Raw genomic sequence first — 19,957 nt, 5'->3', positions numbered from 1 at the left:
CGTTCAATTAATGTACACCTGCGTCATGACGTTGATAAGTGTATGTGGTGTACGCGAAACGTCGATGTTCGATGGCGGACATTGAACGCTGACACACCGGGTGCGTCAGATGTTATTTGTATGGAAGGATATGTGACACACCGGGTGTGTCAAATATTTACATGGAACGATGTGTGTTCGAATGTTATTCATATGAAACATGGTCTGACACACCGGGTGCGTCATATGTTACTTATATGAAACGATGCATGACACACCGGGTGCGTCATATTTTACTTATATGGAACGATGCATGACTCACCTGCTGCGTCAAATGTTAGTCATATGAAACGATGCATGACACACCGAGTGCGTCATATTTTACTTATATGGAACGATGCATGACTCACCTGCTGCGTCAAATGTTATTCATATGAAACGATGCATGACACACCGGGTGTGTCAAATGTTATTTATATGGAACGATACATGACACACTGGGTGTGTCATATGTTACTCATATGAAACGATGCATGACACACCGGGTGCGTCATATGTTACTTATATGAAACGATGCATGACACACCGGGTGCGTCATATGTTACTTATATGACACGATGCATGACACACCGAGTGCGTCGTATGTTACTCATATGGAACGATGCATGACTCACCTGCTGCGTCAAATGTTATTCATATGAAACGATGCATGACACACCCGGTGTGTCAAATGTTATTTATATGGAACGATGCATGACACACCGGGTGTGTCAAATGTTATTTATATGGAACGATGCATGACACAGCGGGTGCGTCAAATGTTATTTATACGGGAAGATGCATGACACACCCGGTGTGTCAAATGGTATTTATACGGAACGATATCTGACACACCTGGTGCGTCCTACACTATACGATGCGTTTGATATGACGAAATAGCTGACGCACATGATGCGTCCTACACTGTATAATGCATTTAATATGGTGAAATGTCTGACACACCTGGTGCGTCCTATACTGTGTCATGCATTTAACATGGTAAAATGACTGACACACTTGGTGCGTCCTACACTATACGATGCGTTTAATATGACGAAATGACTGACAGACCTGGTGCGTCCTATACTGTACTATGCATTTAATATGGTGAAATATCTGACGCACCTGGTGCGTCCAATATTGTAGGATGTGTTTGTTATGTCGAAATGACTGACGCACCGGGTGTGTCCTATACTTATGATGCATTTGATATGGTGAAATGACTGACACACTTGGTGCGTCCTACACTATAAGATGCGTTTGTTACAGCGAAATGACTGACGCACATGGTGCGTCATACACTGTATGATGCATTTAATATGGTGAAATGACTGACACACCTGGTGCGTCCTACGCTGTACGATGCGTTTGATATGACGAAATGACTGACACACCCGGTGCGTCCTATACTATACTATACATTTAATATGGTGGAATGTCTGACGCACCTGGTGCGTCCAGTACTAATATATGGTGAAATGAACCATACGGTGCATGAAACATTTCATAGGTGATTCAGATGTTGACTCACTGGTTGCGTCCAATATCTACACGATACTATTAATGACGCACATGGTGCGTCATGTGCTATGCTTAAACTTTTTCCTCTTTCAAGCAAATTAGTTTATTTCTTCACTTCTTAAATACATAATGATCGACATAAAAATTAGATTATACATTAAAAAAACCTTGCAATAGGAACGTTAGCAACGAACATTCACAGACCAAAATAAGAGAAAAGAAGGTCCATATAGAAAGTCTGAAAGCTCTTGTTTCTTCGATACCAACGTTTCTTTTTATATACCGTATTTCCCGAGTCCATTGTGCCTGGCTGCACCGTGGAAACGTTACACGAAGTCCATTTTCAGCGAACGTTCGCGTTCTCGGAACAGCACAGCACTCAAAACGCGTGATCATTCAATGGAAAAGCACAACCCATTGGGTTTCATCAACCAGCTGAATTATTCAATCCGTCGATAATCCGGATGCGCTCGTTCGCATGTAACGCTGATATTGTTTCAAAGATCACGACCTACTCGTTTTTTCGGAACAGTTTCAACTCTGTATCGAATAATCCTGGTTTAAAGACAAAAGACCTGCCAGCGGTCATTGTTCAGAAATAGCATTCAGATGGAGGTTGCATTCGAGATGCAATAATTAACAATTTCAAATCGATAATTATTGCACCGTGGATGTTTCTGCGGTCGTGAAAGCAATGGTACACTCTGTTAAGATCTTAGAAGCTACATTAACGAGAATATCTAGGTCTTAGGTATATCCCTAGATCCAGATACCTTTGCTCAAAGTCCTATATTGCTATCCATAAACTGCTATCTTTAAATACTTGACTCTCTAATCATTCAAGATAAAAAGTGCAAGTTAAAAATCTTTTCCTCGAGCCAGGTACTCAGCGATCAGCTTCTCAGTACAGAATGCAAATTGATAAATCAATAATTTGCTGATTCTGGGTCAAGGTGTGAACTTTTGAACGTAGTACAAAATCCAAGATTCTTCTAACTATACAAAAAAGTGTTCCACTTAAAAACTGGCTGGGTACGCTCAAATATTATAATTGCTAAATAACATCGAATGTGTTGAGGACATAACTGAGGTGTGATCGAGCAGATGTTTTTCTCTTTCGAGAAACGTCGATAGTATCGAGAGGAGGAAAAGAACAGCTGCATGATCTTTGGGACACCTTTCTTCCTCAGCTGCTCAGTGTGAAATGAATAGATAGGACACCTTCGTACTAGTCTTTCCGTACGGTTGCCAAAAAATACTGCCTGGTGTTTGAAAGATAGCTTGAAAGACTTAGAAAATGGGTATTTTTGAGATTTTAAAGTCTCGAAATTTTATAAATTTTTTGGACGTGGGGATTCCGTGTGATGACGCACCGGGTGCGTCAAAGGTCATCTTGGAAATTGTTCTTATATTTTATTAGGGTATTCAAGCTTGAAGACTTTGGAGTTTTATGAACTTTCTAGACGTGGGCATTCCGTGACGCACCTGGTGCGTCAAGTGCTATCTAGGCTTTGTTTTGATTTTTTCGATTAGCTGCCAATTAATACTGTCGTGTATTTAAAGGAAGTTTAATAGTGTGGAAACTTGGAAATTAGAGTATTCTTCAAGTTTGAAGATCTTGGAGTTTTATAAACTTCTAAGCTGCATATAAACTTCATGACGCACCCGGTGCGTATAGGGTTGTCTGATGCATCTGCTGACGCACCAGATGCGTCTACTGCTACATAACCATTGGAGTTCCAAATTCTGCTCGTCTCAGAATACTTAAATTGTATTAATAAGGAAGTATAATAAGAATTTTGCGAATATTTGTAGTTTTATTTCTCCAAACCGCAAACATTGAACATCCCAGTGAAAGCTTAGAGTAACCTCCCGACAGAATTTCACGGCGTCAACGGGTCAATTTCGTCCTAAATGCCGCATGGAATGTGAATACATAGGTGCAATAACGAAAATGAGTCGTGATAATGATCGTTCTCTCTGGAGGAAGTTGGCAGGAGAGAGCGGAAGCCGGTCATATCGAGCCACATAATTTTCAGTATCGATCAGCCGGCACAACGAGGCCGATTTAATTAATTAACTCTCAGCGACGTGAATTACGAGCCACCTCCATTGGACGTTCGATCGACGGGAAAAATGGAGCCTTCGAACGTGAACAGCCTTCCGTGCCTCGAGAACGTTGAAGGAAAACGCCACCTCCAGCAGACGACTTCTTTCCAGCAACGCGCTACGAGTACCTCGACGTTTTCATGTTTCGTTACAAATGGCAGAAAGCTCGTTAATCTTCCGGTCTAATAAATTCCCACTTCGCTGCTTTTTTTCGCACAATTTCTCGGACAAAGAGAGGCGGGCGCTAGACGCTACTTACGAGTAACTTATTCACGGAAGAAAATTGTGAGCGAAGGGGTTAAAAGTCGCTTTCCAAGGTGAAATGCCGGGTAACCTTCTCTGCAAAAAGGTCTTCGCGAACGGTGGAACGATCCGTGGAGAACAATTCTCGTGGAATACGCCATGATCGATGATAAGTGGTGCAACTGGGAGCATAATAATGGGCCGCATTCCTTGTTTAGCGGTCCGCTCGCGAAACGACGATAGGCCATGCAAGTTAAATCATCGCGAACGGTTAAATTACGAAATATTATGTGGACGATACTTCCAGCATATTTTAGAAATTCGTGAAACGGTAATTTAAATAGAAATGGCGCATGACGCACGAGGACATTTATATGGAACAATATACTATGACACACCGAGTGCGTCACATGTTATTTATACGAGACAATGTATTATGACACATTGGGTGCGTCACACGTTATTTACATGAGACAATGTAGTATGACACACCAGGTGCGTCACATGTTATTTATACGATACAATGTATTATGACACACCGGGTGCGTCACATGTTATTTATACGAGACAATGTATTATGACACATCGGGTGCGTCACACGTTATTTACATGAGACAATGTATTATGACACACCGGGTGCGTCACGTGTTATTTATACGAGACAATGTATTATGACACACTGGGTGCGTCAAATGTTATTTGCATGAGACAATGTATTATGACACACCATGTGCGTCAAATGTTATTTATATGAAACAGTATCTTACACACAGGGTGCGTAAAATGTAACTTATATGGAACGATGCATGACGCACAAGGTGCGTCACATGTTATTTATATGAAATGATACATGACACACCGGGTGCGTCAAATGTAACTTATATGGAACGATGCATGACACACCAGGTGCGTCAAATATTACTCCTACATAACAAATACAGAAAAGTTCAAAGATCCAGAGACCCCGGTACGTGCACAAGAACGCTAACTTTAAATATAGAAATGATAATGTCGCAACGAATGGGCCAAAGATTCGTCGAATGCTGTCCGACGAAAAGTATGCCTCATTGTTCGTATGGCTGTCGTACGATGCTCGTCGTTTGTAATGCAAATTTCGTGGCGGAAAAAAACTTTCCGTCGAACGTCATGGCTCCTCGACATGGCCAAAGAAACCACGTGCGACACTAGTTGCTTCTCCGTCGAGGTCCCACAACATATTCGTCGAATCTTTTATTTACTCTCCAAGACTTCTCTTTGTAAATACATCTCTCCTCTTTCGAACAAACAACTTTCATATGAAATCTCCGATATTTCTTTTTGTGGTCGTTCAAGCTTTATGCCTGGTGAGGTGTTGAGACCAATGGTAATTTTTATTTAATTTTTGGTAGTTACTTCTTGTTGTATGAAGGGGTTGTTTTTGGAGTCGTTGTGGATATTGAATTTTTAGATCAATGACATTTTTGACTGTGGAAGATTTGAGGGCCTGGGGGAAGGTTAAAAATTTGGGATTTTAGGGATTTAGGAATTTATAGGTACGGGATTTAGGAGTACGGGGATTTAGGGGTACGGGGATTTAGGGGTACGGGGATTTAAGGGTATGGGGATTTAGGGGTACGGGGATTTAAGGGTACGGGGATTTAGGGGTACGGGGATTTAGGGGTACGGGGATTTAGAGGCACGGGGATTTAAGGGTATGGGGATTTAGGGGTACGGGGATTTAGAGGCACGGGGATTTAAGGGTATGGGGATTTAAGGGTACGGGGATTTAGGGGTATGGGGATTTAGGGGTACGGGGATTTAGAGATACGGGGATTTAAGGGTACGGGGATTTAGAGGCACGGGGATTTAAGGGTACGGGGATTTAGGGGTATGGGAATTTGAGAGTACGGGTATTTAACGGTACAGGGATTCAATGAGAGGAGATATATCAAGAGAAAGATGAAGCGATATGGGGATTTAGGGAACATAGGGACTTTTATGTAGCATAGAGATGCAATGACAAAAGTATGAATGAGTGACATAAAAATCTAATGACTCAAGTAATATAATAATCTAGTGATATACTAACCCAATAAACTTGTACATAATAAACACATAATTTTCATCATAATATGATAACTATCCCAGCACATTTTACAATTTAAAATTCACGAAACATTTACCTTTTACCCAGAGTTTAAATTACAAACCGCAAACAAGGAAAAGTAAACATTCTCTTGAAATGTGTTTTTTTTTTGTTTATTAAAATTCGTAGTATGAGTTACTTCTATATTGTTCATATAAAATACAGCGTACATTTTGATATCCGAAAAATCAAATATTTTCCCTGTACGTTCTGGCAACCGGGTTTTATTTCGGGGTTTAATGATCGTGTGTTCATAGTTACAACGGTATTGTTACAGCTCTTTGTTAAATGCAATATTGTATTCTGTTTGCTTTCTCCCCAAAACAAAAACATTCTACCGTTCGGTTTTTATGAACTCAATTAATCCTTTCGTCGGAGAAAATCAATTCGGCGTTGCGGACATGGCCATGAATTTAGAAACTGTTTCTCGGAAATGAAAGGCCAATTAGTGCAAGAGTATAATGTGGTTTGGATAGAAATTATTTTATTTAGATATCATCTTGATACTTTGTGATCATTTGACAAAAACATTAGACACATTCTGAATAAACACTAAAATTATTTAACAAATTTCTACTAAATTTTGTGAACTTAATTTCTTGAATTTTATAGAACACGAAACGTAACCTAACCCAACCCAGGTCTACAAATTTCGATCCCAATCTACCGAATCCCATGTAAAACCTCAAAACTGACTACTAATTAATATTCGAATTGAACACGATACATGAACAGCGAATAATTAATTACACGGAAATTCGATCCATTAGAACCTAACATTACTTAACAATTTACGCTATCAAGTCTACGTCACTTTATTACGTGCAAATAAAACGAGAGACGTTCAATGGAGCGAAACCAGCTACATCATCGCGGTAATTGAACAAAATCCACGTCGTTAGAAATACGCGGGAACTGGTTGTTATCGGGTGTTCTTATCGTCCAAAGAACAAACGACGACATTTATTACCGTGTACTATTATTTATTTTGCCTATCTGGAGGGGAGAAGTTATTGGACTGGTTGTAATAACCGGCCTTATGTGTTTCGTTTAACTGGATAATTAGGAAGCGCGGTAACACAGAAATCTCTGAACGCCATCGGGACTTCTCAGACGACGTCTATCATTAAGCCGCATCGTTGTGATGTAATGAAGTTGTTGGATAGAAAAAAATTGCGCTTCTAGTGTAGTTTAACTAGGAGATGACGCGTGAGGTCGAACCATAAGCTAGAATATATTAGGGAGATTTCTAGGTTATAATATTTATTCCTTGAGAACTATAGGTTACTCAGAGTTCCTATAGTTCCTCTAGTTAGCTACAGTACCTCTAACTTCGCTAGGACCTCCACATGTCCTATGGCTGTCATAAGTCCTACGGCTCCCCAGGTTCCCACATCCCCACATTCAATATTCCCTGAAAACTATAGGCTAGGATACCCAGTTCCCATGGTCCCCAGAGTCTCCACAGTTCCAGACCCCCAGATTCCCTATATATCCACAGTTTCAGTCTCCAGTGCCAAGTTCGCTAGGACCTCCACAGTCCACAGTCCCTCGGATCCCCAGGTCCCCACATTCCCACATTCTCTACAGTTCCCGAATTCCCCAGATTCTCACAGTCCTCGGAATCGCCATATTTCCTAGCTTCCCAGGATCCCTACGTTCCCTTGGATCATCACAGTCTCTACTGTAGACAAGCCAGGAGTTGGCGCGTAGGTCGAGCCAGAGTAAAAGAAGCCACTCGCTCCACCTAACCACCGAGAACACTTCCAGTTACATTTCGGCAAATAAGAATAATGACCATAACTGCTGGACGCGATTCGCGCTATCTCGAGACGTTTGCCGACTGTCATTTTTGGTCTAATTGGTGTGAGCCACTATACCGAAAAAGGCGTCCATTTTTCTATTCTGATGGTAGCTCTAAACAGCTGGGCCATGCGCCACTGGGTTGGCAACAGTACATGGAATCACTAAATGACCAACAAAAATAACACCACATATCTAGATAATAAAATGTCAAATTCTCCAATTTCAAAGATGTTCCACATTCAAACCTAACATCCTCTTTCCCAATCATTCAAAATTGTCTCCGAAATGATAAACAACTCAATAAATTTCTGGTACCTACATTCATTACCGCGTCCAACACTTTCACCGAGGCTAACAAGTTTTCGAATTCTATTTCTATTTTGTTATATTTGACGAAGACATAACATCGATAGAACCAATGGCAACGAAAATAGCGAGTCCCAAGGCCTCGTACGAGGACAGCCATTCATTTCGACGTTTTTTTCTTCGTTTTTCCCTGTACAATTAATGCGATATCGGCGAGTGTAAACTGGACGGCATCCAGATTCAATAACATGGAACTACGCAAGTGAAAAAAGTTGTTTTTTCCTTTGCGTGGCTGGCGAATTGCATGGTCATCTAAAAATATCTGGTAACATCTTATGACAGTGCATTCTTTTTAATAAATTAACTACGGATGAGTGTATATATAGAAACCTATAAATCTAGAGATCGACGTTTGAAGAGGAAAGATGAATCAAGAAGGAAGATAAAGGTAGGGGTACCTGTTACAAAGGACTTAGAGACTTCAAGCAAAACAGAAATCTAAGAGATGACTACAAGGAATGGGAAGACTACAAGGGACTCTGAGTGGTTCTAGGAGCTAGGAAGTACGAAACGCAAGAGTTCAATACATCTGGCAATCCTAGGCAGTCTAAGAAGTTGAAGGAGAATCCTTCTTCAGGAGAATCACTTAGAATCCTTAAGAAATGTTGGAGTCTAAAGAATCAGGGACTCCGCAAATCCAGAGATACCTTCACCCAGAAAGTTAGAATTGAAGAACACCTATGTGTTGTTCTAGAATCTTGATGAAACCTATCAGACAAAATGGGTCCAAGGATCCCTCACACTTGGAATACACCTAAATAACCTAAAGAGCCGAAGAACCGTGGTGAGGACGTTCAGACTTTAGGACATGTGGAGAAGGTAATACAACAAATGGAGACCCCATGTCTCCTCATAACGTAATGTAGACGTTCAGGTTCCAGAAAATACAGCAAATGGATCCCATGTCTCTCTACGCTCGTCAACAATTAGACTTGATTTCCCAAAGGAAGTCCAGCGTCCACTTATCCAGTGACCACATAAGTAACCACAAAATATTCAAAGAGACAGAATTATTGCAAATAAAGAGAAATGTCAGTCAAGCCCTTCCTAGGAGATTTCCCTAATTTTGTAGCAACCGGTAGATCGTTTGGATTATGTCGTTGGTTCGATGGAAATTGATAGTTACCGGGTCGGGCAGAACGATTCGATAGGTTGCAATCGATACGAGAGCAACCTAAATAACGGCGGGGGCGCGAGACAAAATAGTAAACGCGACCGGTGTACACGTAATAAATATTTGATCCCGGTGCTCCGATCATCGGTTAAATTCAATTTATCAACGGGCCAGCACGAAAATGCTGTTTTTACTGCGACCACGCATTTCAATGGCGCAATGTGATTAAACGGAACAAAGAGGAACGGGGGAAATAAATTAATCCGGGGGGGAGGCCGTTTGAAAAGGGGGGCCGAGAGGTTCGGGACGAGAGTGTTATTATCGAGAGCCGCGACCGCAGTATAAACCGACGGTTTATTTAATTATTCCTCTCTGTGTGTTTTTCTTTTGTCGTTTTAAATTATTTTTTTGCCAAATAAAATCGTACTGGAAACTTCAAGCAACGCATACACGCGTTTCGTATGTATGTTAATTTGCACAGTGGCCCGCGGGGAAAATTGTCCACATGTATTTTAGGATTTGAACATTTGTTCTTGGTAAACTGATGTTATAGTTCTTTAATGTTCAACGTGTTTTATAGGAGTGACGTTAAACAAGATGACAAAACTTCAACAACTCTCTGTGTTCATTTCAAAAGAACCTAACTTTACACAACCACGATGGACCTGAACAACCACATGAGAGATGAGACATCTATGTCGATTTCAAAAATCACTCATTCATAAATGAAGCCTAACTTCAAAGATAATGAAACAGTCACATAACCTAACTGAAGTAAATGATAGAACCGCTTCTGATAAATGATAGAAGAACAAAATCATGTCTCGCAGCATGTACCTCTATGTCGACTTCAAACGTCACTCATTCATAAATGAAGCCTAACTTCAAAGATAATGAAACAGTCACATAACCTAACTGAAGTAAATGATAGAACCACTTCTGATAAATGATAGAAGAACAAAATCATGTCTCGCAACATGTACCTCTATGTCGATTTCAAACGTCACTCATTCATAAATGAAGCCTAACTTCAAAGATAATGAAACAGTCACATAACCTAACTAAAGTAAATCATAGAACCACTTGTGATGTCTGATAGAAAAAGAGTATCATGTCTTACAAGATGGAGATCCACATCCATTTCAAACGTCACTCATTCGTAAATGAGACCAAATTTAGAGTTAGACCTAGCTTAAAATTAGACCTAATTTAGAATGAGAGCACACTAAGAATTGGAGCTAGCTTAGAACTGGATCAAGCTTAGACTCAACTTAGAATGAGAGCAAACTTAGAATTAGACCTAACTTAGAATGGGACCAAACTTAGAATGAGTCCTAGCTAAGAATCAGACCTAACATAAATTGAGACCAAACTAAGAATTGGCTCTAGCTTAGAACTGAATCTAGCTTAGACTTAACTTAGAATTAGACCTAACTTAGAATCAGGCCTAACTTAAATTGGGACCAAAGTAAGAATTGGACCTAGCTTAGAACTGGATCTAGCTTAAACTCAACTTAGAATGAGTCCTAGCTTAGAATCAGACCTAACTTAAATTGAGACCAAACTAAGAATTGGACCTAGCTTAGAACTGGATCTAGCTTGGACTTAACTTAGAATGAGAGCAAACTTAGAATTAGACCTAGCTTAAAATGAGACCAAACTAAGAATGAGACCTAGCTTAGAATCAGACCTAACTTAGATTGAGACCAAACTAACAGACCTAGCTTAAAACTGAATCTAGCTTAGACTTAACTTTGAATGAGACCAAACTAAGAATTAGACCTACCTTAAAACGAAACCCATCTAATAATAACCTAACACAACCTAACTGAAATAACCAGCAGAACCACCTAACCTAAATAAATAAAAGCATCATATAAACCACTAGTAACCTCGTACAACGATAAAATGCCAGTTAACATTAGCAAGAGAGGAATTTAACATTTGATGACTGTAGCACAGCCGCAATCGTAGCTCGTGAATCTGGTGTCTTATCAAAACGACCCATATCTCAACGATTCGTGTCGCGTTACGTATAAACGATGACTCCAGTCAAATGCCCCAATGAAACTGAAAGTTATTTTCCCAGATGACGCAGGGGCCACCTGTTTCGATGCCCATGGACGCTTTTTGTTACTGGACGTCCCTTGTTGCAACGGTGTGGACCCCATCGCGGTAGCAGCCACGTGGAACCGGTTTCTCCGGTGTTCTGGGGAATTTCAGTCGAGGAACGCAGACGGAGCTTCGAAACTGGTTGAATATTCTTGGCGGATGAATTCGGACGAATTCTTACGATTAGATCGCTCATTTTTAAATTTTATGACGGAGACAGTTCTAATATTCTAATATTCTAATATTTGGTTTATACAATTTTTATGTAAAGGAATTTTATTCAAGGAACATTTTATTAAAGGAACTCTTCAATTCTTAGCCTTGAAAGTTATTTTTTACTTAATAAAATTCTCTGTATGGATTTATTTTGTTTAAGTATGTATTATACCTCTTTAGAAGTGAAAAATTTCTTTGATATTTCTTTTTGTTCGAAAGAAAAGTGTTTCAAAACTAAATCTTGAGCGATGAGGGAGAGAAATGATGGCTGATCGTGCACAAAATGGCCGACAACGTACGAAAATGGCCGCTAGTGTACGAAAATGACCGAAGACGTACGAAGATGGCCGAGAAGGTACGAAAATGGCCAAAGACGCACGAAGATGGCCGAGAAAGTAGGAAAATGGCCGAAGACGTACGAAGATGGCCGAGAAGGTACGAAAATGCCCGAAGACGCACGAAAATGACCGACAACGTCCAAAAATGACCGCTAACGTCCAAAAATGATCGGTAACGTCCAAAAATGGTCGAAAATATACGGAAATGGCTGACAACATTCGAAAACAACCTACAAACCCAGAAATGACTCTACAACACACGAAAACTACCCGCAACAAGCAAAAAAAGCCAACAAAACTAACAAACCGAAAGTTACGAATTTCCCAAACAAAAATACTGACCTAACAAACATAAAATATACATCCAAGCTATATTTTGAGGTCCCTACAATTGTTTCACGATTCCGTCCGATAAATTCCTCGTCAAGGAAGAAGCCTGGTGAAAAGCAACGCAAAAGACACAGTTTCTAATCGTCGAAGAGGCTGTTACGTACAAAGAGTTTCTTTGGCCGACAACCGCTCTAACGCAATACGCGATGCGAACGTGTTTAACTTGCAGGAAGGTACGCTCTGATTGCCGGTTTAAAGCCAGTTTCTATTGACAATGGCGTCGTTATTGCGAGCCAGATCGACATCGACCGTCTTCGTGCGAGGTAAATTGCGGTTGCAACAAACGCCCCCTCAATTTTCGATCAAAACAGAGCCCACCTTGGTCAAATTTGTGTTGAACACTGTCCATTATTCTTGACTGACCCAGATGGGTCGAACAAAGGGTTTTCATCGACTTTTCTTGGAAAGACCCTGATAGATATTTTCGGGCAAAAATTGCAATTATTTAGAGAGGAACTTGAAATTTATTTTGGACCTTTTTTTTTATTTTTCTTGCACAGCTAATAAATTTAATGAAGTAGCAGATAACACAACAAATAGTAACATATAGTAATATATTGAATTTGTTAGCTCAAAACTGAACTTCTAACTTTTATTATGAACTGTATTTCTGAATAAAGAAATAAATTAACTCTTTCGTCCGCTTTATAGTTTCGGCTTCATAAAAAAATGATGCCGAAGTTGCTTTACGAGCACCTGCTAAGGAAATACTGTCTAAAATTAGTAGCTGCCAGATACTCCGTTCTCCAGTGAAATTTTGGACGATATTAATAATCGAAACTATTTCTAGGCGAACTGAAAGCAAACTTCTCAGCGAATCGTGTGTCGAAACTTGTTAGGTTTTGTTCCGTTAATTATCCAGAGATCCGAAAGTTTCCCGCATACGCGAGCAATTTTTTTATTTATCTTTCGCCGAGTAAAAGGAACATTTTTTTAACGAATTTTTGAAGAGCAATTAATGTTTTTATTTAACGAGGTTAATTTAGTTGGATACAGAGATTCAATTAAGTCACTAATTATGTACATCGCGTTGAATGTATTAAATTAATTTGCGATATCACCGTTCGACGTGCGCGTGTAATATTTCGGATATTCTATTTATTTCAATAGCATCCGAAATGAATTTCTAGCGTTCCAAAATTGCTGGGGATCGCGCAAAACATCCGCGACATCGTTCATTAATTACAAGGTGTTAAACGTATTTTAAAATGATCCGTTATCGGGAATATTTCATTAATTCCACTCTAATTATTTCAATCACGATCATTTAGCATAACGAGACAATTTCTGGCATTTTTGCCAAATTCTGAATTAACAAACCAACCGCTAACAAACCCGTGACTTTAACAATTAAACCTCTGGAAAATTTTTGTTAAATCCGTTATCAAAGTGAGTTCATGGAAATTCTAATCATCGCCAATGAACTGTCCATTCATAAATTTCTCCCATTTGATTGTTCGTTAATGCTGCACGATATCGGCGATGTCAATTAGCCAGAATTATCTCGGGGCGTTCGTCCGCTTTTGACCCATTAAATTGTTATTAGCGACCCCACGATATCTGTGATTACTCGGTGTGTAGTGGGCGTAAAAATGCTGCCCTCGTAGCGTACAGTTACACGAGGCTTTATCGTGGAAACGGCGACTTCTGTGTCTGTTGGTTCCTCGAACTCATCGCGTGTACGCGACCACGCTAACCAATGGGTCCAATACCCTCGTACAAGCGCCCACGTGGGTGGAAAAGTATCGATCAGTTCTGGCCTTCTGTTCGGACTGTTTTGCGGTAGGAACTGACCTGAAAGAAGGACTGAAAGAGGATTACGAGTAAGTGGTTAAGTATACTACCCTAATGCTACGATAAGTCCGGTGATCTTAGACCTGTTTGTGGTTCTGCGAACGGAAATTCGGAAAATCGAGTCTGGAGATTTTTCGTATTTAGGAATTTTGGGAATATTGGGATTGAGAGTTCGAGATTTGAGAGATGTTAGAAATTTGGGGTTGTAGGAAATTAGCGAATTCGGCAATATAGCAAAATTGGGGATTTGGATAATTGGGATTTGTTAATCTTGGAAATTTGGGATTGGGGGTTTGAGATGTTGGAAATTTAATTTGTGGATGTAGGGAATTCGGCGATATAGGGAATTTGGCGATATAGGAAATTCGGCAATATAGCAAATTTGGGGATTTGGATATTTAGGATTTGAAAATCTTGGAAATTCGGAATTGGGGGTTTGAGAAGTTGGAAATTTGATTTGTGGATGTTGGGAATTCAGCTATATAGGGAATATGGCGATATAGGAAATTCGGCAATATAGCAAATTTGGGGATTTGGATATTTAGGATTTGAAAATTTTGGAACTTAGAGTTTGGGGGTTTGAGAAGTTGGAAATTTAATTTGTGGATGTAGAGAATTCGGCAATATAGGGAATTTGGTGATATAGGAAATTCGGCAATATAGCAAATTTGGGGATTTGGATATTTAGGATTTGAAAATCTTGGAAATTTGGGATTGAGGGTTTGAGAAGGTAGAAATTTAATTTGGGGATGTAGGGAATTCGGCAATATAGGGAATTGGCGATATATGAAATTCGGCGATATAGAAAATTCGAAAATAAAGCTTTAGGAATGTAGAAAATTCGGATATATAGGGAATTTGAGGATAGAGAAAATTCGGCGATATACGAAATTCGGCAATATATGAAATTCGGCGATATAGGAAATTCAAAAATAAAGCTTTAGGAATGTAGAAAATTCGGATATATAGGGAATTTGAGGATAGAGAAAATTCGGCGATATGCGAAATTCGGCAATATATGAAATTCGGCGATATAGGAAATTTGGAGATATAGGAAATTCGAAAATAAAGCTTTGGGGATATGAGAAATTCGGGGAGATAGGAAATTCGGCAATATAGCAATATAGCAATTTGGGGATGCAGGAAATTCGAAGATAGAGCTTTAAGTATGTGGAAAATTCGGGGACAGAGGAGATTTGGAGATATAGAAAATTCGGCGATATATGTAGATTTGTATATTATAATAATTTGGATTTATAAATTTTGGGAATTTAAATCTTGTAGATCCTAAAATTTAGTAGTTTCAAAATTTGGCGATATAGTAGACTTGAAATAGAAAATTCGGCAATATACTAGATTTGTCATTTAATAATATACAGACCCTTCTTAGAAATCTGAAAGCAAGAAAATTTATAAAATTTGAGAATCTACCCACCAGAAACCTAAAAAATTTTTTAATTTCCGACATGAGTCACAAGATACACAAAAGTAAAGTAGAAAGAACATTACTCGTAGAGTGATCTAATGATTGCACAAAAAAACTATAATGGTAGTATACCAAGGCTAGTATCATCAAAGACCGAGGCTGTTTCGTAAGGGAAATCGAGAAAGTAAGAAGGTAGTTTGGTCACGGGCGAGGATTACGAGAGAGTTTTAGGAGGAAGTGGTCGGTATATTTGTAAAGTCGAATACTTTTGCATGCTTGAAGGAATTGTTAACGTCAACATGATTTATTTGACACTTGGCAGACTTCGAAAATGATGGTACAATCGTAAATCTACTTGGAAAGATATACGTTATGGTTGAGCAAATGCTAAATTTGTATTCGTAAACTAAGTTGTGCAGTGGTGCAAGAAATTAAGCATTTTGCAGAGCAATATGATATAAAGATCTGGATACAAATGATACACGCGCTGTATAGTAGTTTCAAAGCATAGATATCGAGCCAACATTAATATTTATTATAGTCATTAGAATACCTGGGTATTATTTCAACTGTATAATAAGCTTAAATTCATCATAAAATATAATTGAGATACTGTCTGTAATTACTTAGACTCTGTTTCAATTGAAACGTTTAAAAAACGTTTGAATTTGAACGTTGCACGAAGCGCGCGAAATTCAAACATCGACGCGTGGCTGTCGAGTACTGTAGCTTAATATTTTATTGTTATTATGTAGCTTAATATTTTATTATTATGTATCTTAATATTTATGAACATCTAATATTGAGAAAATTTATGAAAGCCCACGACGCAACATTTTACCAATTAAATTTGTTTATTAAACTTTAATGTTTACCTCATACTTGTCATTTAAATCTGTCAAGTAAAGAGGTTAGATTCAAACCACCTAATGTTGACAATCTAAACATTAAAATCGGGCGACAAAATTATGTACATTACAGACCTAACTACCAATTATCGATAAAATTATCGACAAAATTAATTTTCGATTCAAACATCGATGTTCGAAAAGTTGTAAGAAAGGAAACCGGTGTAAAAATTCGGCAAAGTTTTGGCGCGTAACGAAGCGCGCGTGTGTGAACGAATGACGAGCGCGCGAACGTAAACACCCGAAGCGAAGCAAATATTATGATTTCCAGGATCGACGCCAGTAATCGTGACCTAGACGCGAACAAAAGTTGCCGGACAATCGTGCGCGAGAAAACGGAGCGGGTTAACGACGCCGCGCCACGAACAAAAACACGGCGATGCGAATACGGCGTAGTTACCTGTGAGCGAAAAAAAAAAAGAAAAGAGACGTTACGTTTGAACGAAGCGTCGGCGAATGGTCGTTGGACATGCGCCCTTGAAACTCACAGACGGTGGGGTACGCGCGTACACTCACGGATTTCGGAGCACGCGCGCGCCGAGCATCGTCGCGAGCTCGGCTTTGCTTGTCATAAAACAATTTCCGTTACTCACCGTGCGAACGGTAGGACCGGGCGGGCAGAGAAGATCGTATCCAAAACGTAATTCCGTAAAGATGGAGGCGTATCCTTGGCACAATACACAAAAAACCGCACAAACCAAATAAAACGTTATCGGTTCACAAACGGCGAAAAACCGGAGATCGATGATTTCCACGCACAAACCGAAGCGAAGTGAACGAACGCGCGAACGCCTGCTGAATATTGAATCGAAGACAACGTCACGCGGATGAGCAGGATGCAGCCGCTGCCCGGTTTGGCTTGTCACGAAACAGCGGTTTGCCTCGCGAAAACGTTTTTGGAGGTTAGGAGATGGCGCGGATCGGCCACTTACAGCACACTGGTGGGGGGTTACTTCCGGCGAGATCTTTCTTCCGGTACACCCGCGTGGTGAAAAAAAATCGTAAACCGTTTCACTATTTCGGCTCGTATTACACACTGACTCCGCTCGGCTACGAAAAAAAAATATGTGAACAGATGACGAACGGCTGGATAAAAAGGAAGGTTACGGGCAGAGAAAACGAATTGGCGAGGACGAAACGTCGCGCGAACACGAAAACTGCGCGTAATAGATCCGGCTAAGAATTGTAGGCACGCCACGAGTAGAGGTAGGCGACGCTAAAACTTCGCCACGAGTCGTGGCACGCCACGAGAGGAGCCGAGGGTAGAGGACGGAGAGGGGTAGAGCGAGACGACGAATCAGAGGGGGAAAGGAGACGATGGGCGAGGGACACGAGGGGAGGACGTACACGACCACTCGACTCTCGGCTGCTATAGGCTGCGTTCACAATTGTTTTCACTTCAGCAGAATTACTCATCTCTGATACTTTCAAATTTTTTTATTTCATAAACTTTTCATCTATATTTTACATCTCCACTTCCAAATTGTCACATTTTCAATTTATCACATTGTGATGCTCATGTATAGTCCCTCATTTCAAAATGGCTGCCTCAGTCACGTGGTGTCCTAAGTTTGCACTTTTAAACACACTCCAAGTTCCCAAGTTTTCAAATAGCATTTTAATATATATTTTTTAAAATTATACTTAAAATTTATATTTCAAATTTAAAAATTTTAAAATAAACATATATTTTTAAATTACATTCTTGTAATTAATTTCTCAAATAGCATGATAACATTCAATCCTCACATTCTTACATATCCGCAAACCTACCATTCTTCAATCCTATATTTTTAAATTACATTCTTGTAATCAATTTCTCAAATAGTATGATCACCACATTCAATCCTCACGTTCTTACATATCCTCAAACCTACCATTCTTCAATCCTATATTTTTAAATTACATTCTTGTAAATAATTTCTAAAATAGTGTGATCACCACATTCAATCCTCACATTCTTACATATCCTCAGACCTACCATTCTTCAATCCTATATTTTTAAATTACATTCTTGTAATTAATTTCTCAAATAGTGTGATCACCACATTCAATCCTCACACTCTTACACATCCTCAGACCTACCATTCTTCAATCCTATATTTTTCAATTATATTCTTGTAATTAAGTCCTGAAAATATTACCCACAAATAGAATTTGGTCCTTAAACTTAATTACTTGTAATGTAAAGTTAGTTACTTGTCATATAAAATATATGGAATGGTCATATGTGAAATATATGGAATGGTCATATGTGAAATATATGGAATGATCATATGTGAAATATATGGAATGAACATATGTGAAATATATGGAATGATTATACATGAAATATATGGAACGATCATATGTGAAATATATACAATGATCATATGTGAAATATATGGAATGATCATATGTGAAATATATACAATGATCATATGTAAAATATATGGAATGATCATATGTGAAATATATACAATGATCATATGTGAAATATATGGAATGATCATACATGAAATATATGAAATAATCACACATGAAATATATGAAATAATCACACATGAAATATATGGAATCATACGTGAAATGGAAGCACCCCCAAGATGTAGAATTAGTATTGTGAACGCAGCCTTAGGGTGCGGAGGGGTCAGACGGGGAAACATGTCGACTCGCCGGAGGGACGTGGGGTGATTGAAGCGACCATGCTGGGTAGGGCGACGAAGCCGGGGAGGGATGGCAAGAGAACGAAGGGAGGGAGAAGCTCGCACAGCCGGCAACAGCCGACTCGACTCGACTACTCCTGTTCTTCTTCTTCTTGCTTCGTTCTTTCCCTTTCTCTGTCTGGCACCCTTTCTCCGTTTCTCTGCGACCATCTGTGTGATGTGTATTAGTGTATCGACACACGATACACCCGGCCCCTCTGTGTACCGCCGCCACTACCTCCTATACGGGGTGGTGTCTCACGACGCGAAACTCGAAAGCCGGTAATGCTGTTTCGCACACGCGAAAACTTTGCCGGTACGCAAGGTGTTGCTGTTGTTCGTCTATTGTTGTCTGATTCGTGGGAGCTGTCGTCGGTTGCCAAGAGGCGGTCCTCCCGTTAAAACCCGCGATTGTTTCGCGCGGATTTTTACCCATTGCCTTCATGCGAAAAATCGTTAAACTCGGAACTGTAGTCTTATAAGGAAACTGCAATTTATATGGACCTATAGTCATGTTTCAACAAGGGTGGAATTTATGATCTCGCTATATCGGTGAAGAAGTATATTTTCGCCACTGGCTTCCGTTGATTAAGAGGGGAGTCCCTGAACTTGCGCTAGGGAGAACCTAGGGCAAGGTTTCCCTTCATGGGCTCTCGTCACTTATTCAAGGTTCAAAACCAGAAATTTGTTCCAAAAATCTCGAAGCAGCGCCTAAGTTAACCTTGAACTTCATGCACTGAACAATGACGAATAATGCAAATGGTGAGTCATTCCCCTTGTCTCAGTC

General features: G+C 39.7%; 1 protein-coding gene and 1 long non-coding RNA gene across 10 annotated transcripts in view; one reads left to right on the top strand and one right to left on the bottom strand.

The window, feature by feature from the left end:
- The window catches only part of heph (polypyrimidine tract-binding protein 1 heph), a 483,336-nt gene that overhangs the window by 363,416 nt on the left and 99,963 nt on the right, over positions 1-19,957 (bottom strand). For 5 of the 9 annotated variants that reach the window (XR_013041017.1, XM_076541298.1, XM_012283863.2 and 2 more), the window contains exon 1: positions 17,080-18,083. The exons of 1 other annotated variant lie outside the window; for it this stretch is intronic. The gene's annotated coding sequence lies outside the window, so the exon portion shown is untranslated. Of the gene's footprint in view, positions 1-17,079; positions 18,084-19,957 lie in introns of those variants that run through there. 3 more of the 9 variants (XM_012283866.2, XM_076541304.1, XM_012283864.2) reach the window with 2 other exon arrangements.
- On the top strand, positions 9,608-12,896 carry LOC143266026 (uncharacterized). Its single transcript, XR_013040957.1, has 3 exons — positions 9,608-9,765; positions 9,883-10,222; positions 11,392-12,896. It is a non-coding gene; the product is annotated as an uncharacterized LOC143266026 (long non-coding RNA).

The sequence above is a fragment of the Megachile rotundata genome, chromosome 16 (genome assembly GCF_050947335.1).
Source record: "Megachile rotundata isolate GNS110a chromosome 16, iyMegRotu1, whole genome shotgun sequence".
Classification (NCBI taxonomy): Eukaryota; Metazoa; Arthropoda; class Insecta; order Hymenoptera; family Megachilidae; genus Megachile; species Megachile rotundata.
The sequence above is the reverse complement of the archived record's forward strand: the minus strand, read 5'-3'. Positions and strand labels throughout refer to the sequence as shown.